The sequence below is a fragment of the Adiantum capillus-veneris genome, chromosome 14 (assembly GCF_014529385.1).
Source record: "Adiantum capillus-veneris isolate H3 chromosome 14, ASM1452938v2, whole genome shotgun sequence".
NCBI classification, from domain to species: Eukaryota; Viridiplantae; Streptophyta; class Polypodiopsida; order Polypodiales; family Pteridaceae; genus Adiantum; species Adiantum capillus-veneris.
In genome coordinates, this window is record NC_140944.1 from 149,525,675 (window position 1) to 149,550,206 (window position 24,532).

Sequence of the window (24,532 nt, forward strand, 5' to 3'; positions counted from 1 at the left end):
ACACTATGCACGGTTCTCACTAAAATTGTGTCAAAGTCAATAACAGATTGGGATCAGCAGCTACACTCCACACTATGGGCATACAGGGTAGCTTACAAAACATCGATAGGAACAACACCATACAACATGGTGTTTGGTCTAAATGCTATACTACCCATAGAGTTTTTAATTCCAACTCTACGAGTAGCAAAACGCTTAGAATGGACAGGGCATGATCTCTCTTCAAGAATAGATGATCTTGAAAAGCTAGATGAACTCCGCTGGAGAGCTGTAGCTTCAATCTATGCTAAAAAGAGAAGACAAAAAGAGTTTTTTGACAAGTATGTGCGCACTAAAGAGGTTAAAACAGGTGATTATGTACTTGTTTATACTTTGAAGCAACATACCAAGAAACTTAAAAAGCGAGGGATGGGACCCTTTGTGATTAGTGATCTATCACAAAGCGGAGCTGTCAAGCTTGCTACATTAGCAGGTGAAGAAATGCCGAACTGGATTAGTGGATGTCGACTGAAGAAATATCATTTACCACTCACACAGGATATGCTTCAACAAATTCATCAAGGAAAACAACGAATGAAGGAAAAACAGAGAGTACGAGAAGAAGCTCAAGCGGAAGCCAAAGAACGCATTACAAAACGAAGACTTCTACGACAACAACAACAAGGTGAAGCACCATTGCGAATCAATGCCATTCGACTAATGATGTTGGATGAAGACACAGTGGAGCCCATAATTGCAATCAAAGTAGAGAGCAATAAAGTTGAATCGACGGCATTGCTTGATTCTGGAGCTCAAGCAAATTTGATCTCTTACGGATTATACCAACAGCTCAAGTCCACATGTCAACTTCATCCTACTCCTCAAATGCTGGAAAGTAGTACATCACACTCGTTGAAAACATTGGGCTAGACTATATTGCATGTAGAAGTACATCAATATATTTACCCACACAAATTTTATGTAGTCGAGGATGAATGCACACAACACCCAATGTTGTTGGGACAACCTTGGCAAAAAGAGTACAATGTGCAGATAGATTGGAACGCGAATGAAGTCAAAATTCAGTATGCACAAGAACAATAGGTAATAGCCTTTGCTCAGCAATACCGGACTAATCAGTTGCCAGCAATGCAATCACAGGAAAAAGAGCCAAAAGTACGAGTGTCACTAAAGAACAACATGATACCCAAGGTTAACAAACAGGTAAAAGCCAACCATGCTAACTACATACATATGAAGTCACCGACCGCAGTGCAAAGATCTAGGTTACCAAAACACAGGAAACAAGTATGGATGCGGAAGGATAGAAATGCCACGGCAAACCAAAAACAATGCAACAAAAGAATTCAACCGAAGTAGATAGTTCAACCAAAAACCAAGGGCATAAAACAGATATGGATCCCAAAGAAAAGGCTCAGCAATAACCCAAATGTTACTCACATTTGGATAATGAAACAAAAGCAAAAGAAACTCCCTTCAGTACAAGCAACAACGGAAGGCAGACATCTGGATTTGTAAAAGGACAACCGACTTATGTGGATGCCAATCCTCAACAAAACAGTGGCAACAAAGGAAGTACCAAAACACCTACAAAAACCGGCAAAAACAAGCTACCAATGGAAAGCAAAAGAAATACGGTCCACGGCCATTCCGGCCAAGCCAATCCTCTCCATAGAAACAACTACGACTATATCAACAGTAGCGGCAAAGCGATTGCCTTTTGCAAAAAAGAAAATTAAACAGAGAGCAGTAGAGTTACATCTGTTACTTGCAAAGAAAACAGGAAACCTCGACGGCGAATGCCAATAAGCATCTTGCTTATTCCCTTCTCTTGCACAACATTAATTTTTCCATGCATTGACCGAGTATGCATAAATTAGGGCTACATTAATCGGCCAAGCATTAGAAAAAAATTTTCAACCTATGCACGACACATACTCCGAGGCGATACCTTGTCGTCCGGGAGGACTCCCGCTAGGAGGGGGGGAGGCATTCTAGAATGCGGAACCAATAGCAGAAAGAGCAAAAAAGGGCATGATTTTCGACTATTTTAAGGGTTGTTGTTTGATTGCAAATTTTTTTGGACTAACCCAAGTACACATGCCCTTATACAACATGTATCTATAGGTATATGGGGCCAAACGCCAGATCAAGCCCCTAGGTGTGTGTATATAAGTAGAAATAGCCATTTTTCGGGCAATATTGGTAAAACGGAGGAATCCGGCCATAAAAATTGCATGGGAGTGTATACAATGTTTTACGGTGATGTTTTTGATTTATTATGATTTTTTGGGGATTTTCTGGGTTTGATTTGCCATTTTCCTTTTATTTTTGCTAATTTGTGGCAGAAAAACTTCAAAAATACAAAAAGCAGATGAAAAACGATCGTAATAAAAAACAAAAAATATGGGGATGATCAGTGACTATAGGACAACCTATGGTATAGTGGGGTGCAATTATGAGACTGGAGCTGAAAGCGTGTTTTGGACAGATTTTGACCGAAATGCCAAATTTCTGGTAAACAGGGCAAATGGAGTCCAAATCAAGAAATTTTTGAGCCTAAACCGCATCTTGCGAGAAGTTGGGAGCACATGTCAAATTTCATGAAAAGTGGTTCGGGGACCTCCATTATAAGAAATTTTCACCTCATTTTCACTATTGACATTTGAGAGAGAGCTTCTGCCACCTAGAGCGAGCGGAACTTCCAGCAGCTTCTACGACGCGCACGATTGCCCGATGGGTTTTAGACATGAGAGGTAGGCTCACCACCTTGAGATTTTCGCGCATGTTTGTCGTTTTGTCGCGAAAACTAGCATAGGGTTCACACACAAAGCGGGCGGTAGAGACCTACAAGTAGAAGCGGCCACGTAACGGCTAACCCAAAAGCAACGAGACTTCATCGGCAGCTTACCCTAGCATAGGAGACCACTCTTGGATGCCCAAAGGCAGTAGAAAACCATCGAGAAAAACCCTAATTCCTAGAATCCCGCAAGGGGCCACCAAATGGGAAATCGGCGAAAAGACGCCCAAATGCTACCAAAATTCATGGGTAGAAGCATCTCGACATGCTCGACAAGTCTATGTGGCCCACATGACCAAAAAGTGACCCGAAGCGGCACTAAACTTCAGAAACGACATCAGATACACAAAGCGTCAAATAGCTCTCGCGGCCAATCCGCATGCCCGTTTGCCACCAAACTTCACGAGTGGCTTTCCTAGACCATCAACAACCAAGTCCTATGGTGGTAGACCACCACAAATCATCGAAGATATGTAAACGCAACCACAGGTTCTTCTAGAGCGGCAAATTGCCAAATGAAGCTCTGGTGAAGCCAAAGTCGACAAAAACCATATGGCAAGGATCCCCAAGGGATCGGGAAGCTATGGAGACCAACATCAAGAAATTTCACCGCCAAAAAGCACTCCAAAAGTCAGAAAACGGCTCGGAGGCTCTGAAATCCACACAGGGAGTTACTTTCTATCCATTTGACTTTTTTGTTAAAATTAGGCTTAAAAGGGACTCAGGGGGACCAAGGGCAGGCACTAGTGACAAAATCCATGAAAAAATCATCAGGAGACATCCTACGCGTAGGATGTCTCAAGGGCATTTCTTGGCACGGATCCCAACATTTTTTCATCACACACATTTTTTGAATGACCTTTACATGCTAGCCACCAAGTTTCATCACATTTGGACCAAAATTGACCTCATATGCATGAAAAACGCAAAGTTAGGGCATAGAGGCAATAATGGGCCATAGACCTACCAAATCTTGTCCAAATCACATGAAAGTTGCACAACACATTCACAAGCACATAACCAACCAATCTGTGTGGTCACAAGCAAAAATTGATGAAATAGACATCCTACGCGTAGGATGTCTATTTGACATTTTTGGCCTACAGAGGATGTTTGTCCATTCCAGATCTAATCACATCATCTTCAAGAGCTCATATACCAATTTTGAAGCCATTCTAATCATTTTTGACCCCAACACCTTCAAGATACACTTTTGGAGCCCAAAAACACTACACAGGCTCTTACAAGCATCAATTCTTGTCCAAATCAAAATCCAACAGCATGGCCATGTTCCATAGGCCAAGGACTACCCACAGAACAAATCCCATGCCATTTTGATGAAATAGACATCCTACGCGTAGGATGTCTCCAGCATAATTTAGACATTCTGTGCAAAGAGTGACATCATGGGAGCCAATACCATGGTGCAATGAGCCCATATATCAATTTTCAACCCATTTGGACATCACTTGCTACCTGTTATGGACTTTCTACCCAATTTGTGACCTAAAGCCTGACTCAGCCCAAAAAATCCACTTTCTGATGTCCAAATCCATATCCAAGCACATAGCCATGTTCCATAGGCCAAGGACTACCAGCATGTCCAGTATCACCCAATTCTCATAAAAAAGACATCCTACGCGTAGGATGTCTAAATAGAAATTTTTGGCCAGAATTACACTTTGAGCACATGCACAGTTTCAAGAGTTCCTTTTAAGCTTTATTTTCAATTTTCAAGTCATTTGGATAGATAGAACTCAGTTTCTCATAGGAAAAATACGCTAACTTCAGACTACTGAGTGCAACAGGATCTATGGCAGCCGCGAAGTCACCGGCAAAGAAGAAAAGAATGATCATTAAGGATTACCTAGAAGAAGTGGAGCCCTTCATCATACCATAAGGAACACTAAAGCCCACCAACACATGGATCCAAGAAGATCTGCTAGAGTCCAATGACCTAAAGATCTACCAAGGAGTGTTCAAACACTGAAGGGAATGTGATCGAGCTACCAATGCTACCGCGGGAACTCAATGAGTTCGTAAGAAGCAAGATGGCCAGGTACTTGGAGAAGATTGATCTCCACAACTATTTTGAATCTGTACCTGCCGGAATTGACATAAAGAGAGTGTGGGAGTTTGTGACAACAACCATAAAAAAGAATGGCGTGGCCAAAGTTACAGATCTGCAAGGTAGGCCAGAAACATAAATAGTCATCACCGAGAAAGTTGTAGTAGATGCACTAGACCTCTCCAACAAGGGGGATAGTTTAACTAAAAGAAGAGATGATGTCAAGGTGTACACTGAGAAGAAAAGTAACTACACTTTTGAAGATATTGCCAACCCAAAAGTGGCAATCATGAGTCAGTTGTACAACCAATACTTCCATATGTGTACGAAGCGGCCACAAAAGTACAGAATGCTGCCAGGAGCAATTGCCACGACATTCACTTGGGCAATGATGAAGAGCACTCCAAAGCTAATCAATTATGCAGCATATATTCATGACAACCTAGTGAAGATGGGTAACAAGAAGCCCACATATATTGTGCTAGGAGAACTAATCACTAAGGTGATTTATGGGGCATTGCACGCAAAAGGAAGATGGCCTTACCCCCCATCATAGAACGACTGGCTGAGGCTCAAAGAAGACAAGGAAGAGGAACCGCCCAAAGCACCAAGGGTTGCCACAAGATTGAAAAGACGGCTAGAGCCTGTTAATGCAAGGAGTCGAAGAGGAGTGTAAGCAACTCAGCAAGTCATTGATAGATGCAGAGAGGGAAAGGGATAACCTGACCCTACAGCTGGCTGAGGAGTCCAAAGAAGTTGAAGCAATGCGAAACGCCAAAGAAAAGGCGGAGTTAGATTAAGAAGCCGGCCAGGATGAGGTCCTTGAGCTCAAGGACCAGCTTAAAGTGAAAGATCAAACCATCCAGAGGCTACGGGCATCTCCTGCCAGAGTCAGAGCTACTAGCTCGACTCACATCACTACGGAAAGCCAAATTTATGAAGAACAGATGAAATAACTTCAAAACGAGCTGACTCTAGAGAAAAAGCAACGATTGATGATGGAAAAAGGGTCAATTGTTATGCAAACACGAATGGAAGAAGAACAAAAATCCATGCAAGAGGAATTAGAAAGTATCAAAAGAAAGCTCGAGGAGGCGGAGAAGATAAACGCCGAGTTGAACGACCTCCTCATGAACATGGGAGAAGAAGCTGAAACAGAAAAACAGAAACTCCTAAAGTAGATTGAGGAGCTGAGAGGACAGCATGCTGGAGAGCAAGAAGGCACAGGGCCAGCGGCCGCTGAGGGCATAAATTTAGAAAATGTGGCAGATCCTGTGGACATACCTATGCAAGAGGAAATCCTAGTAGGATCCTCTCAAGAGCCACAAGATCTGACATAGGAAGAGGAAGTAAAGGTGCGTAAAGCAATAGAGGTGGAGATCAGAGAGACGACTAAGGAAGCCTTGGAATTGGAGCAAAGGGTTTTCAAATCCATGACCATCCAGAAGATTGACACCAACAACCTCAGGCACGAATGGCTTCAGCCCTCTCTCCCCCATATCCTTTGCTAAAGTATGAAGCCGCCACCATCAATAAGAGGATTAGAGAAGAGCCGATAGTTCCACTCTACAACGCAGATATCTCCCAGCCAGAAGGGGCCAGGTTAATAGTTGACTCTCAGCCAAAATGGAGGAAGGCGTGGCTGCTTGGGCTGCTTATTCATCGTATGCTTCTGGTATATATACATACAAGATATGAATCACTGATCAAGATGCGCGAAACCATACGATGAAGAAGCAGCTCAACGGCCATGTTGGGGTCGACATGAGCAAGGAGGGGGGGGAATGTTTGAAGCTGGACACACCCCACGGAAACTGACTACTCGGAAGATTATCATTTTTTGTAATTATTCATTTATTGAGGAAACCTGATTTTGCACCTTGTAAATATTGGAAACCAGATTGTATCCCAGTTCTGGTAGTTAGATTGAGTAGTTGGTTAATTTGGAACTTTAGGGTTTGAGAATTGTAAGGTATATATACCACTTTTTGACCTTAATGAAAGACCTTTTGTCATTTTTAAAACTAAGTTTTGAAGTTTGTGAGTGAGCGTATTGTGTACGAGAGAGAGTATGAGCTTCATCTTGATGCTACGTGTGCACCGGTGGTTGGAATCGAGTACGGAGAAGTGCAGCATGGTGCCCCCGACGAGAGCTACATGCCGAAACCTACATTGCGTGCGTACAGTCCGGTTTTGCGAGCTCCTTCTACGAGCTTCATCTGGTGATTCGGTGAGCATACATTGTCCGATTTTGCATTGCAGCATATCCACACGTTCACATTGAGTAGAGCTACACATTAGGCACTTTAGATTTTGGAAACGAAGACCTGCAAATTTCGGCCAGACATCCTACATGATTTTGCACCGTGTGTTTTGGGTTGGGATTTTGGTTCATAGACCTTAGGGAGAGCGACCTATTGGTGTTAGTAGGGTCTCCTTCAAGTTCTGTGGTGTTTCGAGATTGTTTGATGGGTGTTCGGCTCTAGAAAGCGTTGTAGGAAGTTTCCTCTTGCACTCTTGAAGGCTGTGACTTAGACATTGGGTAGAGACCTCTGTAGGAATTAGTAAGGAGTCGGTCGAGTGTAGGTTGACACCTTATACTTGCTTCCACGCGCCTGCGGGTCGAGCTTCGTCCTTAGCTGGAAAATCTTGTTATGTGAGTTCTCGCTGTGCTGACGTCCGTCGCGGCGTATCCGTCCAACATTGGCGCGGCTGCAGGGGAATACATGGTGAAAACCCTAACGGGAACCATCAAATTGTTCACTGGCTCACCTGACCTTACCTGCATCATGATGAAGAAAATGTGCAATACTCTTTTAGCAGTATTTGAGACATTCAAGCAAGGCCAGGTGACAAACATTATCTTCTTCTTCCAAGATACTTACAGATGTGCCTATGATCTGTCTGGTCAGCCTTCCAAGGAGGTGATACATGCGTTGTATCAAAGGATAATGTTTCTGCCATCCTATCACCTCCAGGCTTTTGAAGAAGCGTTCTACACCGGCTTCTTCACCATAAACAGTGATATTTTCGGCCCAACAATGATGAATCTACATGAAAGATATGAATCGCTGATCAAGATGCGCGAAACCATATGATGAAGAAGCAGCTCAACGGCCATGTCGGGGTCGACATGAGCAAGGAGGGGGGGAATGTTAGAAGCTGGACACACCCCACGGAAACTGACTACTTGGAAGATTATCAATTTTTGTAATTATTCATTTATTGAGGAAACCCGATTTTTCACCTTGTAAATATTGGGGCTTAATAGAAGTTTCCAGATTGTATCCCAGTTCTGGTAGTTAGATTGAGTAGTTGGTTAATTTGGAACTTTAGGGCTTGAGAATTGTAAGGTATATATACCACTTTTTGACCTTAATAAAAGACCTTTTGTCATTTTTAAAAAGAAGTTTTGAAGTCTTTGAGTGAGCGTACTGTGTACGAGAGAGAGTGTGAGCTTCATCTTGACGCTACGCGTGCACCGTTGGTCGGAATCGAGTGCGGATAAGTGCAGCGTGTTGCCCCCGACGAGAGCTACGCGCCAATACCTACATTGTGTGTGTACGGTTCGGTTTTGTGAGCTTTTTCTACGAGCTTCATCTGGTGATTCGGTGAGCATACATTGTCCGATTTTGCATTGAAGCATATCCACGCATTCACATTGAGTAGAGCTACACATTAGGCACTTTAGATTTCGGAAACGAAGACCTGCAAATTTCGGCCAGACATCCTACGTGATTTTGCACCGGGTGTTTTGGGTTGGGATTTTGGTTCATAGACCTTAGGGAGAGCGACCTATTGGTGTTAGTAGGGTCTCCTTCAGGTTCTGTGGTGTTTCGAGATTGTTTGATGGGTGTTCGGCTCTAGAAAGCGTTGTAGGAAGTTTCCTCTTATGCACTCTTGAAGGCTGTGACTTAGACATTGGGTAGAGACCTTTGTAGGAATTAGTTAGGAGTCGGTCGAGTGTAGGTTGACACCTTATACTTGCTTCCACGCGCCTGTGGGTCGAGCTTCGTCCTTAGCTGAAAAATCTTGTTAGGTGAGTTCTCGCTATGGTGACGTCCGTCGCGGTGTATCCGTCCAACAGCTAGAGCAAGAGAAACTTTGAAGACAGCTGCTCTTATCGGGAATGATGGCCCAGATGACGGCCAACGAGCAAAAAGTGAAAGAGCTGGAGCAGCAACTCGCACAAGCAAGGGCCGAGTTAGAGACTCAGAAGCAGATCAGTGACACATTGATGAAAGAAAAAGAGGCATTGTGTTCTCAACCCCGAATCAGAATAGAGGAAGCCCAAGTGCAACCGCAACTACTGCCAGGACAAGAAGTGCCTAACTTGCCTGAAACATCACACCAAGGAGAACAAGAGCAAGGATCAGCAGAGGCAAATCTGGACATAAGAGATGATGTAACTCATACCATCAAGGACATGCCAGAGGGACCAGCAAAAGATTACATGATATACAAAAAGAAGATAATGGAGTCAGCAGCCCTGGCATTCTTATTGCCAGAAGAGCAGGTGGAGGGGTTTGGCCATGAGTACCTACCTTTTCCCTTGATATGCCACGAAGCAATCCTATGGAAGGAGAAGATGCGGCTGACCCTGCCACGAAATAAAGACGCAGATTACGAAGGTGTAGCACTGACAACTGAAGAAGCTCAGGCTCTCATCGAAGATCACCCTAAATGGAGGCAGAAGTGGCTGGACAAGCGGCCACATGATCTAACCAACTACCACAATGCTCCTCAGCACATTCAAATAGATCCTTCTTTTTGCCCAGTCCCTAGAAGACGCACTTGGAATGAGTTTGCCACATGGAAAGGCTCGAGGCAACAGAAGCTGAACTACCCAATCCTGAGAGCGCAAAATCCTTCTACAGTAGCCTATGTAGTCAACACTCTGAATTTGACAATCACCTTGCTGCATGATGTCCTCGACGTGGCCTGTCAAGTGCTGGTAAAGATAGCCCAGATGATTGTCACCTGCATCCAGGTGTTCAAAGACACTGAAGGCAACGATCATCCGTGGAACCTGTTCCTGGAAGGGCATAGAGGGATCTGCTGGAATCTCCAAGATTCGCCGCCACGACATATTATAATGGCAATGTACTCAAGACTAATGTACCTGCCTTCACATTATTTGCAGACATTTGAAGAGGCCTTCGTCACAGGTTTTTTCTCAAGGATCTTTCATCCTATGGCAAAGGACCTCAAGGCACGGTACGTAGCATACCAACACACATTAAGTGAAAATCATTTCAGACAGCATCAAGAAGCCTTGGAGGCTGTACTCCGCACGTGAAGATTTTCAACAACACTTGCCTCCTTGGAGCCCCATCAACGACCAAAGCTCTGAACATGCATGAGGACGTGCAAGGATAAGGAAGGGGGGAGTGTTTGGCGGATGAAGCTGCGGTTTCCAGAGAAGGAGTCACATTTTTGTGGGAAACCCTTTTAAAATTCCTTTGTAAGAGAGCATATCTAAGCCGAGAACTTGTAAAAGAATTTATGATTATTTTTCTGGGAGCATTTGTATATTAGAGAGCCAGTTAGAAGTTTAGGAGCTTTTGGCCGGACAAGCCATTTGTAAAGACCTAAACTATAAAGGTCAATTTTGTAAGTTTGATCATTATCTTTTTTATCAACAAACTGAGAAGACAGCGTACGTTTGAGAGCTTCTTCTTGCTCCAACTTGTAATCTTCGCTACTATTGCTACGGTAATCCGAATTCAGATTCGTTTATTGCATTGTGTTCCTCTTACTTTGCTCTTCCATTCAAGTGTAATCATTCAAGATTCGGTGTAGGTTTTCAACTACGAGTTTGAGACCTTAAATCGCTATTTTGAGTGCTTATATGCGTATTTTATGTTGTTTTGACCCTAGGAGAGGCTTTAGGGACCCTAAAACGACCCTTTAGGATCACTTGTTTGCTGTTTTTGCTTACTTTGGGACGAACGATTGCGATCTTTGCACCTCTCCAGAATGTTGTGACAGTGATAGGATATGCTCCTGATAGTCCCCTGTAGCTTCCCTTCAAGTTTCGTGCGAATCCGACATGATTTGCATGGTAAACGGGCGTGATGACTGTAGAGTTGTGTAGAAGGACATAGGCAGATTACTTGTCTTTAGTGTGTATGATTTGCTTGCAGAGTTAGTAGTTGCCTCTCATCGAGTTCACTTCATTAGGAATGACACCCTAGTGAGTTTCCATGCCTCATCCTGGTCGCTTCCCTTGTATTGATATTTTATGTTGATGCGTGAGAGCTATGCTATGGACGTCCGTCGCGGCGACCCGCAAACAACATGCGATAATGAAGTCAACACCAGGCAAATATGAGGCTTATGGGACTGCCCAACGCCACCTATCGCTTGGTACTGACCTTGGAAAATGGGCGTCGGCCCAATAAACATCCATGAACATTACATTGTTTTGATTACAGGTATTGGGCTTGTCGGTCCAATAGGAAAAGGGTAAGAGTGATTGCCCATGAGAGGCGCACTCTAACTGGAACATTCAAGGGTTAGTTTGCTAAGCATGGGTGCCCAACTGTGAACGAGCGAGCTCATATAAAAGTCACCTAAACGTGAAAATCACTCATTCTCTCATTTGTGCAATTGAAGAGTGCTCTTGCTCCACCTCCATCTTCTTCTTCATCTCCTTGTGTGTGTGTGTATACGTGAGAGAGAGAGAGAGAGAGAGAGAGAGAGAGAGAGAGAGAGAGAGAGAGAGAGAGAGAGAGAGAGAGAGAGAGAGAGATCGAGCATTACGATGGCACAACAACGGCAAAGCGGTTGAGCGTGGCACGGCGGTATATCCCTCTTCATCGCTGCGAGGAATCCTCCACGAAGACGAGCATAGGGCGATGAGTGACACACCCTTGCTCTCTTGAGCTTGCTAGATTATTCTGGTTGTGTGCTTGCAGTCATTTGTGCCTCGTACATAGCGTACGGCAATTCCCTTGCATTAACAAGTGCAATAGACGCGCACATTTTTGGCGCCATTGTCATGGAAATGCCCTGCACTAAGCTCAAATAGCACTCTATGCTGCTTTGTGGTGCATTAAAAAATGTAGGAAAGGTAGAGAAAGAAGGTGTGTGGTTTGTTGAGAAGGATTTGTGACCTTCGTTTTTGCTGCAATGTATTGTTTTTGTTAATAAGGTGTTGTAATGTACTGTGTTTTTTGTTCATAAGGTGTTAGAATTAAGGTAGTAGATCTACAATGTTAGATCTGTAAGGTATACTAAGTAGATTTGTTAGTTAATTAGTTGTTGTAGTACTGTGTTAGTGTGTAACAGTAGCTCTGTTAGTTGCAAGTAGGTAGGTTAGGTGTGTGTGTGTGTACTCGTACGCGAGGCACGGCTGTGGCGACCTTATCCAAAATAAAAAATAAAAAATTTAAAGGTAGGACCAGGATCGGGAACATTCCACAGGCTCAAGCCCAAGACCACGGCCTCAATCACCCTTTAGAATTACTTATTTTAGCCTCAAACCTAAGTAAAAATTGACCCTTTTGAGAGGACCCACAGAGCTTCGAGTAACCGAATGCTATGCTGTAAAGCACACCATGACCCCCTGAGCGATACGCTTGTTTTGAGCTATCACACGCTTTAATCCAAAAACCGATCGTAGAAAGACATCAAAAAACATAAAAAAAGAGTGAAGACGAGGTGCAAAATGCCCAAAAAATCAAGCGGTTAACCTTTGAGGGCATTTACTGACGCTTGTAGGGTGCCTACTAAGGCACATGCATTTGCGCTCTGGTCATGTGCTAGAGGCCAAGCAACTAGCGAGCACATTGACTTACACGGATTCTCAATACCCACCTACCTTAGGTTCCGGGCCCTCGACCGGAACCCAAGGTAGTACCACTCATGACCCACATATTGCGTCCAGGGACTCTTCCTCTGACTACAAGGTCATGGAGGGTTTCCCAATGTCTAATCTTGATAGCTCAAGCCAAGACATGCATGCCATGGGCCCAAGGTCCGGGCTGAGCGTGCTTAGCCTCTTGAAGGACACCTTTAGTAGAGCCATTTGCTCCGAACATGGAGCTAATGATATAAATGAGGGGGATGGGGAAGTAAATTTGCCATTCATGACCAACATAGACCCCATGCTCTTGGAGATTGTGCACGTGAATACTCCATTCACTGCACCCCCTGACTCTTCAGAGCTATTTCCCTTTGAGGTTATATTACCTGATGGTAGAAGCCTTGCTGAAGTACAAAAATTTGAGTGGTATATCATTGCGGGTAGGGAAAAGAAAATTGAGAGCCTACGCAAGGCAGAGCAATGGAGAGAGCTAAAAGCGAAAGCCCCTATGTTAACATCCATGCTAGGCAAGCAATCAAGCGCTCCTGAATTAGCAATCACTAAGGGCAACCCATAGAGAGCCACATTGCATCTAGCTCAATGGACACCCCTAGCACCTCAATCCTAGATGGAGCGTTCCTAAATGAGAACTGGGAGTACAAACTACAAACGAAAACTCTAACCGACCTATACAAAGGTCCCACCTATCACGTGGGTTGGTTAGATTTCCTACAATCCACAACAAGTGCTACTAGTGTGGAGGATCAACCAAGAGTCTGTGAGGTCATCCTAGGGTTATTGAGCTAGAGAGACTGAACAAGGGGATCCACATGCCTTCAACGGGTCTCATGAGATTCTTGGATACAAGGAAGGCTAAATAACCAACCTTATCACAAATGGAGACTCCCTTGGTAAGTTCGATGGATCCTCCATATGTCGTTTCACCATGGGTCTCAGTGCAATCTGAGCCCACAAGTGATAGCTTTACCTTTCCAACTCTAACTCATCTTTCCATTGATGACACCACGGCTACCATGCCTACCCCAATGATGGGAATGCCAAGAAACACGACATGGACCTCATTTGTTTTAGTAAAGCACCGCTACATGGTAGCTCAATGTCTGCAATGGTACCTACAAGTGTGCACCAATCGTATACACCTATGGGTCCTCGTACTCATGTAGTTACTACCCCTCCCATTGTTTCAACAACCTATGCTCCACAACCACAACACCCAAGCTCTTATTTCCATGGGACCATGCCGGCTAGCATTAGCATGTCACATCCAATGTCTGCTATGCCTAGGGCCACACATGAACTTTGGGCTGCCACATGGCACAACATCGTACCAAATGTGGAGCCCAAGGGCTTCCTATGTGCCAAGCCCAATGTCAATACCTACTCCATATGCAGTCTCTGGAGCGCCTTCACCCACGGTGCCTGCTCACTTAGGTGACTTGGAAACATTTTCACAAGCTATCGATCGATCTATTGCTGAGAATATGTGTAACACACATGATAGAGAGCCTAGAAGTAACGTAGTACAAATAGCCAAGCTCACACAAAAATTTAGTGGAGACAGGGATGCAAGAAAGCATATCAAACTGTTTGAACAAATATGCGATTCTCTAGGAGAACACAATGACCTGCATAAGAGTAATGCTTTAAGCTGGGAAGGCTGAGGATTGGTATAGAACCCTAAGGGTAGAAGAAAAAAAATGATTTACCCTACTCTTAGGAGACTTTTCTTGACAGAATACATACGAGAGGGAGTGCTTTGGGGTGTAGCCTCTGACCTCCAAAAAGCCCAAGGAGAGGAAGGAGAGTTGGTGAGAGACTTTATTAGTCGCTTGAAGCATTTGAATTCTCGTTGTAATCCAAATGAGCGCTTCAATAATAATCAATTGCTTGATAGATTCATTAGGGGGTTACGACCTGAGGATATCTACATTGGCCTAGTCATTAGAGGTATCACCACTTGGGAAGCAGTCACCACCAATGCGATCCAATTGGAGGATAATTTAATGATTCAAGGAGAAAGAGTGTCTGTTGAGCCTAAATCTACTAGCTCGCAAGCATCGGGGCATCAACCAATGACCCTAAAGCCTATTGCTAAGGAGCCAAGGATATGTGAGATGACTTTAGCAGATCTCACCAAGGCCATTCAAGAGAGTCTTAGAGACAATTGAGCTTCAGAAAACAATCATATGTATCCAAGAAGGGAGCAACAATGGTGCTCAGTATGCTATGGTCCACATAGTACCAGTGCCCTACTTTTAGAGTAAAATTCAATGGGAATTGCAATGCCTATGGGAGGTATGGTCATCAACCTAAGGATTGCATACTATTTAAACGCACGATGGCCAATAGACCAACCTTAGCATGGACAGACACACCTCTAGTGCCTGCATTGATGCTAGCCCCACCTCTTGAACAAACATCACAACACATGGTCCCTAGGACCCAAAATGTTGTTCAAACAACACCCTTGCTACCTTCAGTGCTAGGACCGCAACCACCACATCCGAGAATCACTTCTGTGAATCAAGTGGGTTGTGAGTCATCTATTTCTTGTTTGGAAGGCTGTGAGGAAGATATAGATCCTAATATCGCCTATGGGATGGATGTGCTTGAAGAAAGTCCACAATACTACATGGAGGACTATTGGGGACAATTCAAACCTGTCTATCAAGTAGCTTCTCTTGCTGCAAGAGGCCAAAATATCAATTACATTGCCAAGAGTCCACCTCTTCAATGCTATGAGTGTGGAGGTCCACATCATGTGGCTGAGTGTTTTATTAGGCTGCAAAAGAACGCCACACTAATGCAAACCAATCAAGCGAGCACGTCTACAATGCTGATACTCATGTGTAATCGATGTGGCATAGATCATTTGATTGCCCAATGTTCAAATAATCCAAATGCGTCGAAGATGACGCCATTAAACTTGTTTGAAGTTACCGAGGAGCCATCACAAAGTACACCTATGGTACCAGTAAATGTACTCACATGATCGATGCTCCAAAAACAAAATTATATTCTTGAAGAAAGAGACACGACATCAATTGCCCAATCTCAAAAAAAGAAGAAAACACGAAGGAAGAGATCGCAAAAAGCAGCGAAGGCAGACCCCAGTTCAAAGACCAACATAGGGACTGGTGACGACCATATGAACGAAAACTGAAGAGGATTCTCATTCAGGTGAAACCATGGAGACCAAAATGACCACCCCCACTAAGAAATAAACGAACAAGGAAGATCGTCATGATCCACAATGGCCAGGACCCAAAAAGAAGATAGGAACTTACCCAAACCCTACAGAGGAGATCGAGTGATTCAAGCAATTAAGGAGTTTGGTATAAGATACCCAAAGGGATCTAGAATCAGCACCTAGGTGATCTAGATTACAGACACATTGTTTCCTACACATCAACAACCTCACCAATTCCATAGACCCCTAGCCATACCTAGTGTCATCCAAGAAGAAAATGACTTAAAGTCATGGCAAAGTAGGCGTACTCACTTCTTGTTGGAAAGAATGTTTACAGAGGGACTACGTGACCCTATTGAAGAAATGGAGATCCCATCTTCCTCATGTGAAGGGACTGAAGCTTAAAAGGTGCCGTTAAACATTGCCAAATTGATGGATTTCATGGCTGCAGAAGTCAGAACCACCATCATGTCCAAACTATATGGAGACCTTGAGCTATTCTTAGCTCTTCGAGTCTTCCTCAATGGAGAGCTGAAGGTCGGGCTACCACAATTTTCACAGATGGATGGAGCTAGGGAGATGCCAATAGAGGAAGAACACTTAGATCCACAACCCAACCTAGATGAGAACCTTGTTGTAGAAGTACCTGTTAACAAGTTGGGACAATAAATTGAGGGCGATGAATCCAACACAATCATACCAATCACTACCAAGGGATTAACTATGAAGGGAATCCTTGATGGTGGCAATGGGGTTAGCATTGTGACTAAAAATTGCTGGGAGACTATGGGAAGACCTCAACTTGGGACCACAACCATAGTAGTAAAGATGGCCAATGGGTCTATTGTTAAACCTATTGGGATGCTAGAAGATCTCAAGATCAAGGTCTTTGGACATAAAATAAGAAATATCTTCATTGTTATGGATTTCTCCAAGCACAGTATGGCATCTGAGATGATCTTAGGACATCCTTTCATGAGGGAAGCAAAAATGGTTCATGACTGGTCTAAAAACCATGTCTACTTTCAGTTCCAAGATTCTATCATTCCAGTGGATCTTGTAATTGGCCGAGCACATCCTCCAGGAAACATGTTTATAATTGATCATAGATTTGACACCACAATTCACTCAGCCCCATTGCAGTATTGTTACACATGTAAAATGGACACTGATGTTGGGGAAGATTCTGCTTATATGGATGTTCTACTTGGGACGGCCGAGTTGAACAATGTGGATTGGGTCCACTTAGCAGCAACCATAGACACTTGGGGAAATAGGGGGACGACCTAGGTAACACCTATGAGAGATGAAATGCCACCACTCGTACCTTTAAATATGATAGGAGCAATGTATATAGCTTCTGACAAGGCTCAACCTAATATAACAAAGAAAACATACGAGTGGGTTTCTAAAGCTTCTTTAGCGACCATAGCTAGTGCTAAGAGACAAGAGCCTGGTAAGAGACACCCCACTCGCCCCAAGAAATGTAAAGAAACATTGAGTTGGACTCCCAAAAAATTATTGGAAGCCCAAGGCTACTATCAAGGAAATGATCAAATCTGTGTGCCAAAACGTAAATTTTGCTCTCACCTGTCACCTAACCCATGTGAGCCCAATCCTGTAGCTCCAAAACGGATTGAAGATCGTGGAAAAGGAAAAAAGTCACGAAATGCTATATAGCCGCTCTAGAGCTAGTTTGGGTACCGAAGAAAGAAGGATTTGTTCCACCTAGCTCAGGAACATGGAAGTCAAATGAAGCTTCTTGCTCTTCATGTAGTTCCTATACGGAAATGGAAGCTTCGACACAACCTCCACCTACCATTAAACATATCCCTACAAACAAAGAAGAGCTTGCACCTCCCGTTGTGAGTTCACCACCTACAACAACGTTGCAAATAAAATCATGGGAGAGTACCTTACCACCTTACAACTAGATGAAATACATAGGGCGGTCAAAAACTATTGGTTAAAGCCTTCACCCATAACAACTTGGAACAATTGGTTTCAAAAGGTGACAACATCATTCCAAAAGGTATGATCTACCCAAGGAAGGGGGGAGTGTTTGTTGACATCCATCATTCACTTGCTTCCCTCTCAACCTTCCTCCCTGACCTCTCAATCTTCAATCTTAGGGAATGTATATATAAACCCTTATACTCAAAAAAACAAAAGTAAGAAAGTAAAAGAGCAAGAGCCACCAAACAAAAATATGGAAACCTACGAGTTCTATACATAACACAAAATCATAGAAACACATTATGCACAAGGACATGACCTTTTGACACGACCCTTATAATATTTTCACTCTAACCATCATCTATCTGTGTGTACCGATATGGCTAGTATGCTAGAATCATCCAATCCTGCCTTGGGTGAGAGGTACCCTCGTTACTTTTCACAAGTGTTTCACATGGTCTATCCGGTGCTTGCCTGTGAATGGGATTTGATAGGTATGCTAGAATGTGAGAGGAATTTCGACGAGTTAGAATGGCTGATATGTCTCTTGACCACGACTGATCCACACTTTGTAGAGAGCATTTTCTCCCATTGCACAAGCCTACCCTTTTGACCAAGATGAGTATAGACGTCTAGTGACCTTTTTAGTAAACATTGGTGCCTCTAATGATGAAGACAATTTACATGATTACACGGATGCCACATATGGTCTCACGGATGATGAATTTGTTTTTCTCAATGACGAGGATAGGGGTTTATCCTTAGGGTTTCCCCCCAATCTCTACAATATCATATTCCCTTGACTCTCTATGGGGAGTGCAAATAATTAGGTTAGGGTTCCTTATGTTGTTTAATTGTGTTAAATAAGGGTTAGTACCTCTTCCCACCACTGATGTGCCTCCTAGAGGTATTCTTTGTGTTTCCTAGTGTGTACAGGAACGTGTTGCTGTTGTTAGGATTTGGACCTTCATGGAATATTTCTCTCGTTCACTCTTCAAATCAAGCGCGATCATCAGCACAAACAGGTGTTTCTTATCCATTAGCATTGCCCCTTATCTTTTTTGTATCCATGTTGTCTGCTTTAATTGTGATTGGGAGCATAATATTTAGTGCATTTTCTTAGTATCAAACATTAAATTTAATGTCATTTTTTGTCATAATCACTTGTCTAGGTTTAAAAATCAAGTAGTCCGACTAAGCTAGTTTGACCAAGGTAGGTGTTAGAGATCTTCTCTTAATACCATGGGGAATATCTTCCTTATAATCAATGGTTACTTAGGTTCTTAATCCAATTTAGGCAACATTGTGTGCAATGTACTAGGGATTTTTGGTGGGCTTAGTCCCTATTGACCTTTAGCTTAAGTATTATAAAGGGAGTTTACTAATGTGATGAGCTTGGGGAGGGTAACATTGTTATATGACCCCCCAAAGTTACAAAATTAAATCGTTGAAAAAGAATTAAAAATCAAAGTGTCACAATATAAAATCTTAAGCGGGAAGAGAAATCTCACCTTGATTTGGTACGTCACTCACATGTATCACCTATGGTACTAGAGCCCTAGAGGTTCCCAGTGTGGGCGCTTTTCCTTGAAAAGAAAAAACCCAAGGCATACAAAATAAGCACACACATAAAAAATGAATCAATGAGAAAAGACTTTGGGGGGTCAAAGAAAAGGGAATCAGTCAGGTGATGATTTCATGAGCAATTTCTTTTATTGTAGCTTAACTTCAAGGTCTTCTAGGTATAGCCTCTACTAGCCCTCGGATATGAAATACTTGGCTCTCGCAATTAAAGAGCTTAATTGACCAGAGAAAATTCAGAAGCTTGCCCATAGTATTAATAGTTGATCTCCAGTGCCTTTCGACCGTTAAATTAGCGACTCCAAACTTGTTTAGTTTTTGACCTTTGCAACTGTTTATGCGTTGATTATATTACAATTTAATGTTTCTTGCTGAAAAATTGTTTAGTATTCTATTACCAATCAATTTGTTTGCTTACAATTGCCTATGCTTTTTAATTGTATATAAGAATGCAATTACTGTGCCAATTTTGTTTGATTTTGTAGTAATTGAAGAAGGCTAAGGACATCATCTCAAATGCTCTTCCACCTCGATGAACTAACTTCAACTCAATAGCTTCTTCTGATCACCAAATCTACATCAGGAAGGGGGGCATGTTAACCAACAAGCATGTTAAGCGACAAGTGATACAGTGGAGTCAATACTGAGCGAATAGGAAGCTTGGGGACTACCCAACTCTCCCTATCGCTTGGTGTTGACCTTGGTGTTAAAGTCATTGCAAGAGGCAGTTGAGTCAATACTGGACGAATAGAAATCTTGGGGACTTTGCAACGCTTCCTATCACTTGGTGTTGACCTTGATGTAATCGACAATGGAGACCCTATTGGTGATGTGATTACAATTCATGCAAAGGAGTCAATAATGGCGAATAGGAGGCTTGGGGACTGCCCAACGCCACCTATCACGTGGTGTTGACCTTGGTGTCGAAGACATGACATGCGATAGTGAAGTCAACACCGGGCGAATATAAGGCTTAGGCGACTGCCCAACACCACCTATCGCTTGGTACTAACCTTGGCAAATGGGCGTAGGCCTAGTAAACATCCACGGTCATTTCATTGTTTTGAGTCAGGGACCGGGCTTGTCGGTTCAATAGGAAAAGGGTAAGAGTGATCACCAATGAGAGGTGCACTCTAACTAGAACATTCAAGGGTTGGTTGGCTAAGCATGGGCGCCTAAGTGTGAATGGGCGAGCTCATATAAAAGTCACCTAAACCTAAAAATCACTCATTCTCTCATTTGTGCAATTGAAGAGTGCTCTTGCTCCACCTCCATCTTCTTCTTCATCTCCTTATGTGTGTGTGTGTGTGTGTGTGTGTGTGTGTGTGTGTGTGTGTGTGTGTGTGTGTGTGTGTGTGAGAGAGAGAGAGAGAGAGAGAGAGAGAGAGAGAGAGAGAGTGATCAAGCATTACGACGGCACAACAGTGGCAAGGTGGTTGAGCATGGCACGACGGTAGCTCCCTCTTCATCGCGGCGAGGAATCCTCCACGAAGGCGAGCATAGGGTGGTGAGTGACACACCCTTGCTCTCTTGAGCTTGCTAGATAGTTTGGTTGTGTGTTGCAGCCATTTGTGGCTCGCACACAGTGTATGACAAGTCCCTTGCATTGACACGTGCGACATACGCGCACATCTAGCAATGTATCAAGGGCAGTCTGCACAAGTGAATTGTTAGAAATGACTTCACGTGCAAAAATGAGTTGCTCATTAATATCCTTGATATAATCAAGAAAAGTGTCCATGTTATCTTCCTCTTACATAATCTTTGACTCCAACTCTTTATGTAGCAATGCAATTTTAGCCTCATTGCGACTTGCGTAAAGATCAACAATAGTATCCCAAGCCTATAGTACGCTTCATAGATAATGCAATCATTGATGAGCATGGACATCTTTAACATACCAAAAGACTACTCAGCCATAGGCAAAACAACTCTAGAAGCAACAGACCTGCCAAAACCTGCAACATTCTCAACAAAGCCAGTATCCACAGAAGGTGGATCAATGCCATGCACAACATTCCAAATGCCCTTTGACACAAGAACATGTGTCATCATGTACGCCCACATTGGGTAGTTATCCCCATCCAATTTAACCTCATCGAACATCTTGAAAACATTTGTGTTGTTGTCAGCCATGGGGAATGACTACAGATGATTTGAAGACTACCATTTGAAGACAACATTTGTGTTGTTGTCAGCCATGGTGAATGACTACAGATGATTTGAAGACTACCCTAAAAGAGGGAAAAAAAGCAGTACTATCATGCACTATATAGCACAACCCAAAGAGGAATGTAAGGGAAACGGAGGCCAAAATGAGCCCAAATCAAAATTCTAAGCAATCCAAGCTCTACGAGCCATCTCAAAGCATTGATCAACGTGCTGACGCTCATCAAAGCTCACCCAAATCAAAGAAGGTGAGCAGGCGGGTGTTGAAGACTATGCCTGGGAGGACACAACCTACCTTGATACCAATTGTTCAAATTAGGGTTGCAAGGATGCACACAAATATTGGAGAAGATGAAGAAGCTTGTTACAAGTAATCAACCCGGATCAGGTTTTCCACAACTTCGCGTACCCAACCAGCAAGGTTTGAAGCATGAAAATGAACACACGACAATCTAACATTCTTCCCACAGTATATATATATATATATATATATATATATATATAGATGTATATATATATATATATATATAATTTTATTTTTTTCCTTTCACCCCACGAGTCCATAACCTTGATTTTTTCTATCCAGATCGATGCATGAATTTACATAGACAGATAAATGCAAAATGAGCGAGAAACACGTGAAACAAGTACAAATCACGTGTATTTTGACCCATATGTCTTTCAAGGTATGTGTTAGGAGAAATGGTAAAGTTTGGGCCCCAAGTATGTATACTTTTCCATAGGCACAATGACTCTCATTTCTACTTTTGTCACGGAGAGAGAGAGAGAGAGAGAGAGAGAGAGAGAGAGAAGCTTCAAAATCAATACACATTATTACTCAAAAAACATGGTTATAAGGTTGTGTTAGGTTCTTCCTATAAATTTTCATATATACAAACTCTTTATAGCTTTCATCCCTCAACAAATAACCTATAATCACAAAACAAGCAATTGATACAAAGCAGTATTAGTTCTTGTATGTATCTTTGTAGCTATTGACTCACAAGTTTGAGAGAAAACTCTTTTGGGAAGCCATGATTTTGAAACACAAAAACTTCCTCTCATTTTCCCTTTTTCTCACTTCTCTCCCCTTCCCCCCCCCAAATATGATATCCCCCTCCCTTATTTTTAAGCTTGAGAGATAAATTATTGGAGGCCTGTCCCTAACTTATACGCTTATATAACTTGTAAACAAAAACCCCTCCCCTTGCACTTACATGTTGGGGTAAGTTTTCCATCGTGAATCCTCCAGGATTGCTTAGTGCACAACAAAAAGATAAGTTAGTTCTAGAATGATGGGCGTATAAACAATGCACGGGGGAAACCTTCTGCTGAGGGAAAAAATGCCCCGATGGTCCTAAGCATGTACACACACATCACTACCACATAAATGGTAACAGATACACACATAAGGAAAAATTTCATATTACACCTACAATCCTTCCCTTAACCCTAAGCTTTTGAGAGTAGGGAAGTGGAAATATAAAACTTTAAAGTTGCTCCTCTCACATGGACATGTAACATAGAGTTGTCATAGCAATTAGGATGTAGGACAAATAGGGCTCTACCACAAAGATCCCCCCATTATTGGTTGTTACCATGATATGGTATTGATATTTGTCAACACACTTATGATTGATGGGACATTGTTTTCCCTCACTAGGAGGTTGTTTGTCTCTAGCTTGTATAAATGCCCATAGTCATTGGGCATCACTTATTTTTCTACTTCCACACTAAGTAATACTATGTCTTTTATTGTGTGCCTTTAGAGTCTTTGTATTTTTCTCAAAATTTGTGTGCACTCTTGCAGCTCTAATCCAGTGATTGAAGATTCAAAGATGAGGTAGTTGTTGATAAGGATTGAGTAACCTCACTTCCTCTACATGTAACTTTAGTCGCACCCCCAGGGATGCACCTTTTGGGTATGTAGGTGCATCATGCGTTCTATTATGGTTCTTTAGAGTTACATATTTCCATTTACAAGGGATTTTTCCTCCAACTTTCAACACAAGTTGTAAGGTCATGAAGAAAGAGGAGTAATTTATTCCAATTTACAAAATTTGTAGAGGGAGATTTTTATTACTCTTTGATTGCACATGATATTGAGGATTTTGGAAGGTGCACCTCTTCCCATAGCTAGGTAGTTAGCTCCTTAAGCTTCTAGAAACGGGAGATATCAACTTGAAGTTTCACTTTACTATCTCATTGGACCCCCTTCATCGTCCATATGTAGAACTACTAGCTCCTCAATGTCATCTTCTTTTCTCTAGAATTGTCACCAACTTCCTCTGATATTGTGGCATTTTCAACACCTTGGTAGCTTCTCACATGATCTATGCATCTTTGATCAATTTCTTGTTGATATCAAAGCATAGAGATTAAGCACCAAAATTTGGTTACTATAAATCATTTGACAAATCAAGCATGCATTCAAGACTAGAGAAGAGAGAGAGAGAGAGTAGAGAGTAGAATGATGAACAATCCACCATCTCACAAGCTTAAGAAGCCTAGAGGAGGCATATATACAATAAGCTCTTGGAATGTGTGAAGTGGAGATGTAGCTCAAATCTCTCCTTGCCTCAAAGTTATCACTTTAGGAAAGACATGAAGGAACCCTAATTACGTTAATAAAGTCCCTTTTATAGATACATAAAGTCCTCCACTAGGGTTCATACTTGATCAGGACATCAGACATTAAAAGTGTCCATTTACAATAATTGAGTAAAAGGAGTGAAATTAAGGCTATAATTCCATCTCAAGTATCATTCCTAGGCATTGTACCAGCATGGGGAGATATTTCAAAAAGTGTAACTATCGATAATAATAATTTTTGCTTAGATGTGGCCATAATTGCCAAATTTGTTCATCTTTTGACCAAAATTGGCATGAAGCTCAATGCCCCATTGATGTTGATTGCTCTTGTGTGCATTATGGCCA